A 12,565-nucleotide genomic window follows, 5' to 3' on the forward strand; every position below is an offset into this window, starting at 1 on the left:
TTTTCTCCAAATAGATAAACATCAAACAATTTTATATCTTTATTATTATAACAACAAATCCAAAGAGTACTAGGGTGATCGGATGTATCGAAATTAACTATTCCACATTCATTATTGTTTGGTTGTTTAATCATATATAGACACCACAAAAATGTTTCCTTTTTAAATCCTTAGCAAGTATTTCTATATCTAAATTGAATAAAGTATTATTATATTTTTTGACTATTTTACCAAATATTTTTGTAAATCTAGCGTCAGCTGATGCAGGCTTAGGACTACGTCCACTTCCTTGTTTTTCCATTGCTAAATTATGTCTTCTTTGTTCTTCTTTCCTTCATCAGCTTTTTCCTTGTTTATTACTGCAATTGCGATTGCTGCAGAACCACAATAGTTGCTAGAAATGGTACTGCAGCTAATAGTAACGTGTTAATCCAGATCCTTGTTTCTTTTTGGTAGATTTGAAATATTCTTTATTCGGAATGACGCTAAACAGTCATCCTTTAAAACAATACAGGAAAATACTTCGATTTTAACATATATAATGTTCCTTTGCAACACTCAAAACTAGATTTAAAAAGAATATTATGTTACACACACACACACACACACACACACACACACACACACACACACACACACACACACACTGCAATCGAAAACATTTCCTTCTGGAATGCTCCTGGCCGGGAGTGTGCTGGACACCTAAGATATGGGGATCATCATGATGCTGCAGAAAGGAGTTCTGCCCCCTCAGTTAAAGCTGAGAGGTGACAGCTGCAGAAGAGCAGCTGTTAGCAAGATGCTGAAAACGACTTGGAAAAAAAAAACCAGAGGACGACAAGATAAGAAAATAGAGAATTTGAAAAATTCTCTCTAGGAGTGTCTTTCACATGGCGCCGAAGGTTTTGGCCTTTTTGATAATGAATTTATTTCCTTTTTCTTTCACCATAATTAATTTATTTTCTTACATTCACATTTTATAAAAAACATAAAATTTATTTTCTTAAGTTCACCTTTTGTGTTAAAAGAATAATTAATATGTAATTAGTGAATGTGATACAAGAAAATATTCATTTGTATTAATTTTTCTAAGTAATTTACACCAAAATGTGTTGCCTGCCTTTTCGGTCAGGAATGGTCCCTTAGCCTTTGGAAATCCCTCCTCTTCCTACAAGGCAGCACGTTCCTGCTATTACCCACAGTAGGCATGTGTCCCATTGAGATAGAAAAGGAAAAATGAGAGATACTCTCGTGCCTTGAAATCTGTGGGCAGCAGAGGCTGATGAGAAAGGAAACAGATGAAGCCTGACACTAGTAGGTGGAAGAAACGTCAGACATAGCAAAGGCCCATGTGGTTGCCATCCACATACTCCCATGCAGGGAGCCTTCTAAGGGACTACACTTTGCTCATTGTAGGGTCACCCATGCCAGACTGATCAGTGTGACTCCAGACATTCTCCCACCAGCATAAGTCAGTGGCTCATTGAAAAGCACAAACCTTCCCATGTTCGCTATGGGGCAGCCTATGGGGAGGGTTCAATGACAACCAGAGAAAAAATTTTTTCCAAATGATCTTTCACAAAACCCAAAGAAATTCTGGTCATATGTAAAGGCTGTTTAGTCACACCAAAGTTAGTGCCCAGTCACTCAAGGATGAGGCAGAAACTGTTAAGGAGCATTTGAAAACAGAGTTAAGCGTTACTGTTTTCGCTTTGCTACCCTCAATTTCAAAGAAAAAACTCATAAGTATTAAATTGGGCAATCCTCCTACCACTGAAAAGATGAGTGAAATAAGCGTTGGTGTCAGTGGTGTTGAGAAACAGCTGAAATCGTTAAAATTGAACAAAGCTCCAGGACATGGTGGAATCTCTATCAGACTCTATACTGAATTTTCTTTTGAGTTGGCTCCTCTTTTAACAATAATTCATCGTAGATCCGTCGAACAATAAACTGTGTCCATTAGTTGAAGGGAAGTGCAACTCACTGCCGCTTACAAGAAGGGTGATAGAAATGATCCATAAATCTACAGTCCAGTATCCTTGACATCGTTTTGTTGTAGAATCTTATAACATAATCTCAGTTCAACCATACAAAATATCTCCAACAGAATAACCTCTTCCATGCCAACCAACATGTTTTCCAGAAGCGTCGATGACGTGAAACCCAACTCGTACTTTTCTCACAAGAAATACTGAAAAATTTGGACCAAGGCAGTCAGGAGTTGCAGTATTTATTGACTTCGAAACCGCATTTGACTCAGTATCGCATCTAAGCTTATTATCGAAAGTATAATCAATTGGGGTATCAGGCCAAATTTGTGACTGGACTGAGGATTTTTTTGGTAGGCAAGTTATCTTGGATGGAGCTTCATTGACAGATGTAAAAGTAAACCTGGGTGCGCCGCAGGCCAGTCTGTTGCGACTTATACAATATGAACAGCATATCAATAATATTGCAGGCAATATTGTCAGTAGTCTTAGAATTTTTGCAGATGAAACAGTTACCTGTAATGAAGTACTGTCTCAAAGCTTATCAAGGTCTGACTGCACAACTTTGAAAGAAACTGAATAAATCTTCAAAGATTGGCAACTCGTTTAAAAGTATCAGGAATGTAGCGTTGTGCACTTCACAAAACGAAAAAGGATAGTATCCTATGACTATAACATCAATTAGTCACAGTTAGAATCGGCCAAATCATCCAAATATCTGGGTGTAGCACTTTGTAGGAATGTGAAATGAAATGATCTCATAGGCGCAGTCATGAGTAAGGCAAATGGTAGACTTCAATTTACTGTTAGAATATCGAAGAAATGCAGTTAGTCTACGAAGGAGACTGCTTCCAATTTGCTCATGTTACCCATCCTAGAAAGTTAGTCAAGTGTGTGGGACCAATACCAATTAGGACAAACAGACGATATTGAACATGTAGCGACGCTGCCGCGCGCTAATTCAAGCTCGCCAGTGTGTGTATGTGTGCTGTGCGCGTGTGCCAGTACAGTGATGTAGCGACGCTGTGTAGTTCCGCGCCCAGCCTCTAGAGGCGCTGTGTTTTATAACTTTTATATACGTTCTGTTTCTTATGATTATTATTCCTTGTTTTTTAGAGTTAGATAGTAGTTCCTTGTCTCCTGACTTGTGTGGACGGATACTATTTTCTCTCCTAACTACAGAAGTTCCCGAGGATTGAGGATCCTCTGTATAGATCGGAAGCAAAATTTTATAGCCCCGAACTGTCCACACATGCCGGGCGTCGTCAGATACGCGCCGCAATAAAGTTATTATTACTCAACTGAAGGTCTTCATTCTTCCGAATCACGTCAAGCAAAAGTCGGACAGCCACCAGTTTAGCTGTACCCGACAAGTGGTGACCCCGACGTGATTCAAGCAGAGACCGACGTGATTAAGAAGAAGCAGTCGTGAGCTACGCAAGTAACGAGCACATAATGACCGAACAGCAGGCCGTCTCCAGGATTGCGGTCCGTTTGCCGCCGTTCTGGCCCGACAACCCAGTACTCTGGTTCGCGCAGGCAGAGGCAAGTTTTAGCTGCGCTGGAATAACGGTCGAAGCAACTAAATTTGCGCTGATTGTGAGCCAACTCGACCAACGTTATGCAGCCGAGGTGCAGGACATAATCACAGCACCGCCCGAGGCTGGAGCTTATGCCAGGCTAAAATCAGAGTTGATTCGACGGGTTGCCGCGTCACAAGAGGACCGGATACGTCAGGTTCTGACACAGGAAGAAATTGGCGACAGGAAGCCTTCCCAATATCTGCGACATCTACGCAGCAAGGTTGACACCGTTACTGTGCCAGACAGTCTGCTCAGAACGCTGTGGAGCAGTAGGTTGCCGCCGCAAATAAAAGCCATAATCGCCTCACAAACGGACATGCCGCTGGATGACGTGGCGCAGCTAGCAGACCGGATTCAGGACGCGATCACACCGGCTCCGGTCAGCGCAGTCGCGGCGTTGGACAACAGTGCAAACAGTACCGCGTCTGTGGCACGAGCCGACCATGATTCTCTCGCTGCCAAGGTTGAGCTTTTGTGCGCCCAGGTCAGTGCGCTGCTAGCACGGGACGACGACAATAATAGAAGAAGTCTATACAGACGGCGGCGTTCGAGAAGCAGATCTTCAGGCAGTACTACCACTCCGCAAGGCGAGGTACCGTTGTGCTGGTACCACCGACGATTCGGCGATCAGGCAAGGAAGTGCACATCGCCATGCTCGCACCCAAACGCCACCGGCGGTCGACAATAGGCGCAACCGACTGCCAGTTATCCTCCAAGCGCCTGTTCGTTACCGATAGGAGTTCCGGCGTTAAGTTTTTAATTGACACTGGATCGGACCTGAGTATCATACCACGAACAGCCATACATCGTTGCCGGCCGCCAACTGCCTTCCGCCTGACGGCTGCCAACAATTCTTCCATCGCAACATATGGCACACAGAGGATGGAGCTTAATCTCGGCCTACGTCGCGCGTACGAGTGGAATTTTACAGTTGCTGACGTCACGGAGGCGATCGTCGGGGCTGATCTCCTCGCGCACTACCACCTGCTGCCGGACGTCGCGAACGCACGCTTGGTAGACAGCGTCACTGGCTTAGCTGTCACGGGTTTCCGTCGCAACACCGCAACGCACAGTGCCAAGTTGGTCCATGCTACGGAGGGTGAGTACACTGAATTACTGCTTAACTATCCGAACTTGACCAGGCCGCCCGGCGCTCCCAGGTTCATACCACATGACACGGTGCATCACATTCAAACGACTGATGGTCCCCCAGTAGCATGCCGACCTAGGCGTCTCGCTCCGGACAGATTGAAGATAGCGAAGGCAGAATTCGACGCCATGATTCGCGAGGGCATAATGCGGCCATCTAAGAGCCCGTGGTCCTCCGCATTACATCTTGTTCCGAAGAAGGGTGGAGCTTGGCGCCCATGCGGTGACTACCGTGCGCTTAACGCGCGAACGGTGCCGGACAGATATCCCGTTCCGTTACTGAGGGATTATAATCACGCTTTACATGGTGCCACGGTGTTCACAGTCCTGGACTGCGCTAAAGCGTATACACAGATTCCGGTGGCAAATGACGACATTCCAAAGACTGCAATAATAACGCCTTTCGGTTTATTTGAAAGTAAATTTATGACTTTCGGTTTACGCAATGCCGCTCAGACCTGGCAAAGGTTTATAGACTCGGTTCTCCAGGGGCTGCCGTTCTGTTTCGCCTACCTGGACGATGTGTTAGTGTTCTCTGCTGACCACGATCAACACCGACAACATCTGCGAGAGATTTTCGAGCGATTGGAGCGTTACGGTGTCGTCTTGAACGTGGACAAGTGTGTTTTTGGGCAGTCAGAGGTGACATTTCTTGGCCATAAGATTTCTGCTGAAGGCTCTCTTCCTCTGTCCGAGAAGGTGGACGCTATCTTGCAGCTACCCCGACCAACTACAATCAAAGAATTACGTCGTTTTTTGGGGATGCTCAATTTTTATCGACGACACCTTCCTCACGCTGCGGAGCTGCAGGAACCTTTGACGGCGGCATTATCAGGCCCTAAAGTAAATAGCAAGTCTCTGATACAGTGGACAGAGGACATGTGTTCTGCGTTCGAGGCAACAAAGAGGAGTATGGCCGACGCGGCGCTTCTCGCACACCCACGACTCGACGCGCCATTAGCAATTGTCGTAGATGCGAGCCAGACGGCGATCGGTGCCGCGTTACAACAATGGTCCGACAACGCATGGCAGCCACTGGCGTATTATTCCCACAAGCTTTCGCCTGCACAGAGAAAATGGAGCACATACGACCGTGAACTCCTGGCAGTATACCAAGCAGTGAAATATTTTCGCCCTCAAGTGGAAGCGCGAACTTTCACGGTATATACAGACCACAAACCACTCACTTTCGCCTTCCGTCGGAATAGTGTCAACTGCTCTCCCCGTCAATTTCATCACCTTGAGTTCGTGGCCCAGTTTACTACCGACATTAGACATATTTCTGGGATCGACAACATTGTTGCGGATTGCCTTTCACGGATCAGCAGTGTTTCCAGTAACATAGACTTTCCTGCACTGGCACAGGCACAGAGAGACGACGAAGAACTCCTTGCCTATGTTAAAGACACGGCTTCAGCATTGCAACTGAAACTTGTTGATGTTCCGGGGGAGGACACACAGCTATACTGCGACGTTTCTCGCGGCCGACCTCGTCCCTTTCTGACGCCGGCTTTTAGAAGGCAAGCCTTTGATACGGTACATGGATTGTCCCATCCAGGGGTACGCCCGACATTCCGCCTAGTATCGCAACGTTTCGTGTGGCCAGGCATGCAAAAAGACTGCCGCGAGTGGGTCCAATCTTGTCTTCAGTGCCAACGCTGCAAGATTAACCGCCATGTACACGCACCGATCGGCGATTTTCCGGATACCACCGCCCGCTTTGCCCACGTTCATTTGGATGTAGTCGGACCACTTCCACCTTCGAACGGGCAAAGATATCTGTTTACTATGATCGACCGTTTTACGCGTTGGCCGGAGGCAGTGCCGGTGGATAATATCACAGCAGACACATTAGCTTCCGCTTTTGCAATGACTTGGTTGGCAAGATTTGGATGCCCACTACATATTACCACTGACCGCGGACGGCAATTTGAATCAGACCTGTTCTCACAGCTGGCCAAGTTTTGTGGTTACACCCACCATAAGACCACAAGTTATCACCCAGCAAGCAACGGCATGATCGAACGCTGGCACCGTTGTTTGAAGGCCGCGCTGATGTGCCACGAAGAAACCTGGACAACCGCACTACCAGTGGTCTTGTTAGGCTTACGGACGACTTTCAAACCAGACCTGGGGTCGTCAGCGGCAGAACTGGTTTACGGAGAAACACTGCGCCTTCCTGGTGACTTTGTAGACGCTGATGCCACGGAGACAGTTGCTACTGGCCAGCCGGATTTCTTGCGACGATTGAGGGACCATGTATCAAAGATTCGCCCTCCGAAAGCCACAAGTCATGGCAAGCCGCCCACTTTCGTGCACCAGGACCTGGAACAATGTCGTCACGTCATGCTCCGCACTGAGGGCGTTAAACCGCCTCTACAAGCTCCTTATTCTGGTCCATATGAAGTGCTACGGCGCAGTGCCCACACCATGGATATCCTAGTGAACGGCAAAACGACGACTGTCGCGTTGAATCGGGTTAAACCCGCATATGTTTTTCCTGACACCCCACTAGCGGCACCTCGTCGTAGGCGTCCACCTACCGCTGTTCCAGACACTGACGCCACATCTCCGGCGCCGGCTCTTCAACATTCGCCGCCCAACGCAGCACAACATCCGCCTCCTGACGTTGTTTCTCCTCCTCCGACGAGGACGACCCGTTCTGGACGTCGGGTGCACTTTCCGGCGCGGTATCTCGACGCCGACGCTCCGCTTCCGCCCGGGGGGCTGATGTAGCGACGCTGCCGCGCGCTAATTCAAGCTCGCCAGTGTGTGTGTGTGTGCTGTGCGCGTGTGTCAGTACAGTGATGTAGCGACGCTGTGTAGTTCCGCGCCCAGCCTCTAGAGGCGCTGTGTTTTATAACTTTTATATACGTTCTGTTTCTTATGATTATTATTCCTTGTTTTTTAGAGTTAGATAGTAGTTCCTTGTCTCCTGGCTTGTGTGGACGGATACTATTTTCTCTCCTAACTACAGAAGTTCCCGAGGATTGAGGATCCTCTGTATAGATCGGAAGCAAAATTTTATAGCCCCGAACTGTCCACACATGCCGGGCGTCGTCAGATACGCGCCGCAATAAAGTTATTATTACTCAACTGAAGGTCTTCATTCTTCCGAATCACGTCAAGCAAAAGTCGGACAGTCACCAGTTTAGCTGTACCCGACAAACATATGCAGGGAAGGGCAGCACAAATAGTTTCTTCAGAATCCCTGTGACACTCTCCCATGGATCAGACAAACCTCTGACTGAGTTGGCAGACTCTTGATGTAAACTATTCTGAGAAAGCCCACTTACAAAGTTGCCAGGACTGGCTTTAAATGATGACTCTAGGAATATACAGCACCCTGTGTTCACTCTCATAGGGATCGCTAAGACAAGATGAGGTTAATCATAGCATGCACAGAGGCATTTAACCAATTGTTCTTCCTACGCTCCATATGTGAATGGAATGGGAAAAAACTCTAATAACTAGTACAGTGGTACATACTCTCTGGCATGCACTTTGCAGTGGTTTGCAGAGTATAGACATCATTTTAACCAAAGCTCTCTCTCAGGCTGCTAGGAGCTCTGCCGACCTCTGTAAAGGCAGATGTACACCAGCAAGTAATTTGTGCAAGTACCTGCCAAGGTGTTTACATTAGAACGAAAACTTGTGCAAGTTCTCTTCAGCAAGTTACCTGGGCAAGTTAATTTTTGGAACTTGTTACAAGTGTTTTTGGAAGAGTTTCTACTACAGTAATGTTGCAAGACAGGAAATTGGAAGTTTACAATACCACGTGCAAACACCAGAGCAGCTGCCACTATTAGTGCATTATTATTATTATTATTATTATTGCTATTATACTCGAAGAAACATGATAATGAATAAAATTTTAAGGAGAAGAATAAGTGTTTGGGTGAATAAATGGGTACAGAAGCGTACATGTTTTCAAGAAACATTACTGAGCGAACTAAATGACTCTGCAAGGTAAAAAACGTTCTGAGCATGTTATACGTAAGTTTTGAACAACTATTGTCTATTGTAGAATCAAGTACTCAAAACAGCATACAAAACTGTGGCAAGTTAACTCCCCAAGAGAGCACCTTATTTCCCTTCGTTTTTTTCGCGTCCCTGTGTTTATGACTTCTCACCTCATTCCTGATTGCTGTGAAATTCTGTCTGAATGTTTGAAAAGAGAATGTTTAAAGGTTAATATTTTTATATACACACATCAAAGGTTTGTATCACCCCAGTTCCCAGAACTTCTGAAGAAACACGTTGACTGTAGATATTGTATCACAGACACAGTCCCTTTGACTGTTCAGAGATGTCACTAAACCCGCCCAAAGACGTAAACAACCATGTATGCGCAGCGCCTATTAGACGGAGGGGGTCCGACAGCTGATCAGTTCCAGTCATTCCACCACATACTTGGCTCGTGTTGTCTATAGTTCATCCATGCCTAGACGGTCAATACTGCGGTTCGATCGCGTCCGCATTGTTATTTTGCGCCAGGAAGGTCTTTCAACAAGGGAAGTGTCCAGGCGTCTCTGAGTGAACCGAAGAGATGTGGTTCGGACATGGGCGGCTTGAGCAAGGCATGACATCGACAGTTCCTGTCTCTCTGTATCTCCTCCAAGGATGAGCGTCGCCTATGCCTTCAACCAGACAATCGTCGGAGACGTGTTTGGAGGCAACCCAGTCAGGCTGTACGCCTTAGGCACACTGTCCAGAGAGTGCAGCAAGGTGGAGGGTTCCCTGATGTTTTGGGGTGGCATTATGTGGGGCCGACCGACAGTGCAACCATATCGACAGCATATTGGCGTGGCGTTCGTCTTCATGGACGACAATTCGCGACCCCATCGTGCACATGACTTCCTTCAGGACAACGGCACCGCTCGACTACAGTGGCCAGCATGCTCTACAGACATGAACCCTATTGAACATGCCTGGGTTAGATTGAAAAGGGCTGTTTGTGGACAACGTGACACACCAACCACTCTGAGGAGTGGGACAACCTGGACCAACAGTGCCTTGATGAACTTGTGTATAGTATGCCACGACTAATACAGGCATGCATCAATGCAAGATGACGTGCTACTGGGTATTAGAGGTACCTGTGTGTACAGCAATCTGGACCACCACCTCTGAAGGTATCCCTGTATGGTGGTACAACATGCTATATGTGGTTTTCATGGGCAATAAAAACGGCGGAAGTGATGTTTATGTTGATCTCTATTCCAATTTCCTGTATAGGTTCCAGAACTCTAGGAACCGAGTTGATGCAAAACTTTTTTTGATGTGTGTATATAACGATGTTTTATTTTATAGGAGAAAGCCACACAGCGATTTGTTTGAATTCCCAAAGCGTGTGAATAAAATTTAATATGGCACACTCAGTGGGACACGACAGTGCCTGTAAGTGCTGTAAGAAGTTAAATGTTTTCTGTTATTTTCCTAATATGCTCAGACACAGCCAGCAAGTTTTAAAAACTTTTATTGTTCGCCAGAAGGCTAACCCTTCCAACCAGAACTGTGAAACGGTACTACATTCTATAATGCCAAAGAATCCACTAAAACTAGTTTATATTGATGCTACAGGAGCGCTGCCCTCTACTCGAGGTCGTGTTAAGTACGTAATAGGGGTATATGACGTATTTTCCAAATATGTCAAACTGTACACCACACAATCTACGGCAGCTAAGCCTATCATCTAACATGTGCTAAATGATTATACTCCGTCTGTTGGGAAACCACAAGTGATTTTATCTGACAGTGCAACTAATTTTACCTGCCTGGCTTGGAAACAATTTTTAAGGGCGCAGCAGATTCAGCAAATTTTGATATCGAAGTATAGCCCGCAATCTAATCTCACTGAAAGAATGTTCCCTGAGCTAAATAGATTCATGAGAACGTATGCAGCCGGTAGGCAATCAAAATGAATCGGGTACTTAAAGATTAGATGGGTAGATCATATAACTAATGAGGAGGTATTGAATAGGATTGGGGAGAAGAGAAGTTTGTGGCACAACTTGACTAGAAGAAGGGATCGGTTGGTAGGACATGTTCTGAGGCATCAAGGGATCACCAATTTAGTATTGGAGGGCAGCGTGGAGCGTAAAAATCGTAGAGGGAGACCAAGAGATGAATGTACTAAACAGATTCAGAAGGATGTAGGTTGCAGTAGGTACTGGGAGATGAAGAAGCTTGCACAGGATAGAGTAGCATGGAGAGCTGCATCAAACCAGTCTCAGGACTGAAGACCACAACAACAACAACTTAAATGTCTGAACATGTGGTAAGCAATCTACCGTTTTACGACACAACAGTTACACTATCAAATCTAACTCATAACAAGGAGGACAACGAGGGGGTGAATCCCATCCCATTTTTTCCAAGAGAACAAGTAAATTTAGATAAGGTGAGACAAGAGCCATTTGCTATTACAGAGAATGCCAATCGTAGGAAGAAACATTTTTACATGAAATTACATGGTATAACTAGATTTGTTTTTGGAGAGAAGAGCTTGCTGGAAACCCATGTCAAATCATCTTTATTACCAAAGGGAAATGCTAAATGGCAAATTAAATATACTGGCCCTTACACCATTGTAGCTACATGTTCCACACGACAAATGTAATCTAATATCGTACCCTCACAAAATCAAAGGACTTTAAGCACACGGAGACTTAAAGAAGTTTTACCACGTTTAGAATCACACGATACACTTGTTGAAGCACATAAATACACTATGTATTCTATGTTAAGAGAAAGAAAATCTGGCCAAGGTAAGTTATATTTATACTGTGCAGCAAAGCGAACTGTCAGAGTGATGCCAATTATGTTTATACCGCAAGTGAATGTGGACACGATACATAGTTAAACTAGGACACACAGACAGGACTTAGTGACTAGTGAAATACGCACAGAATGTACTTGTAAGGTTTTGATTGATTGATTTTTTGATCACGCTGGTTTTAGTTTTAAGTTTATGAATACAGGTACATCGGGTGAACAATTAGCACAGACCTGGTATTAAAATAAAGTAGTTGTAAGTTATTTTTTTCTCACCACTTGTATATCAGGATAATAAGGATCTGGGTAAGTTACATAAAAAATTCGGACTCCCTAAGGCACGGTATTAGTACATGGTTGTTCATGTCATGGTGCATAGAAACTTTAACGATGTATTCACACTACTACGCAATTTCGAAGCAACTTTGATTAGAAATGAATTTATTACAGTATGTATTACGAGGCTGAACTGATTTCGAGCTGCTGAAGAAAGTCTCTCGTATCATCTACTACTTACTCTGCAACCTAGCCTAAGTTATGTGCATCAAGAAATACACTCCTGGAAATGGAAAAAAGAACCATACTTGCTCCGGACACTGCGAGAGGGCTGTACAAGCAATGATCACACGCACGGCACAGCGGACACACCAGGAACCGCGGTGTTGGCCGTCGAATGGCGCTAGCTGCGCAGCATTTGTGCACCGCCGCCGTCAGTGTCAGCCAGTTTGCCGTGGCATACGGAGCTCCATCGCAGTCTTTAACACTGGTAGCATGCCGCGACAGCGTGGACGTGAACCGTATGTGCAGTTGACGGACTTTGAGCGAGGGCGTATAGTGGGCATGCGGGAGGCCGGGTGGACGTACCGCCGAATTGCTCAACACGTGGGGCGTGAGGTCTCCACAGTACATCGATGTTGTCGCCAGTGGTCGGCGGAAGGTGCACGTGCCCGTCGACCTGGGACCGGACCGCAGCGACGCACGGATGCACGCCAAGACCGTAGGATCCTACGCAGTGCCGTAGGGGACCGCACCGCCACTTCCCAGCAAATTAGGGACACTGTTGCTCCT

The sequence above is a fragment of the Schistocerca nitens genome, chromosome 4 (assembly GCF_023898315.1).
Source record: "Schistocerca nitens isolate TAMUIC-IGC-003100 chromosome 4, iqSchNite1.1, whole genome shotgun sequence".
Classification (NCBI taxonomy): Eukaryota; Metazoa; Arthropoda; class Insecta; order Orthoptera; family Acrididae; genus Schistocerca; species Schistocerca nitens.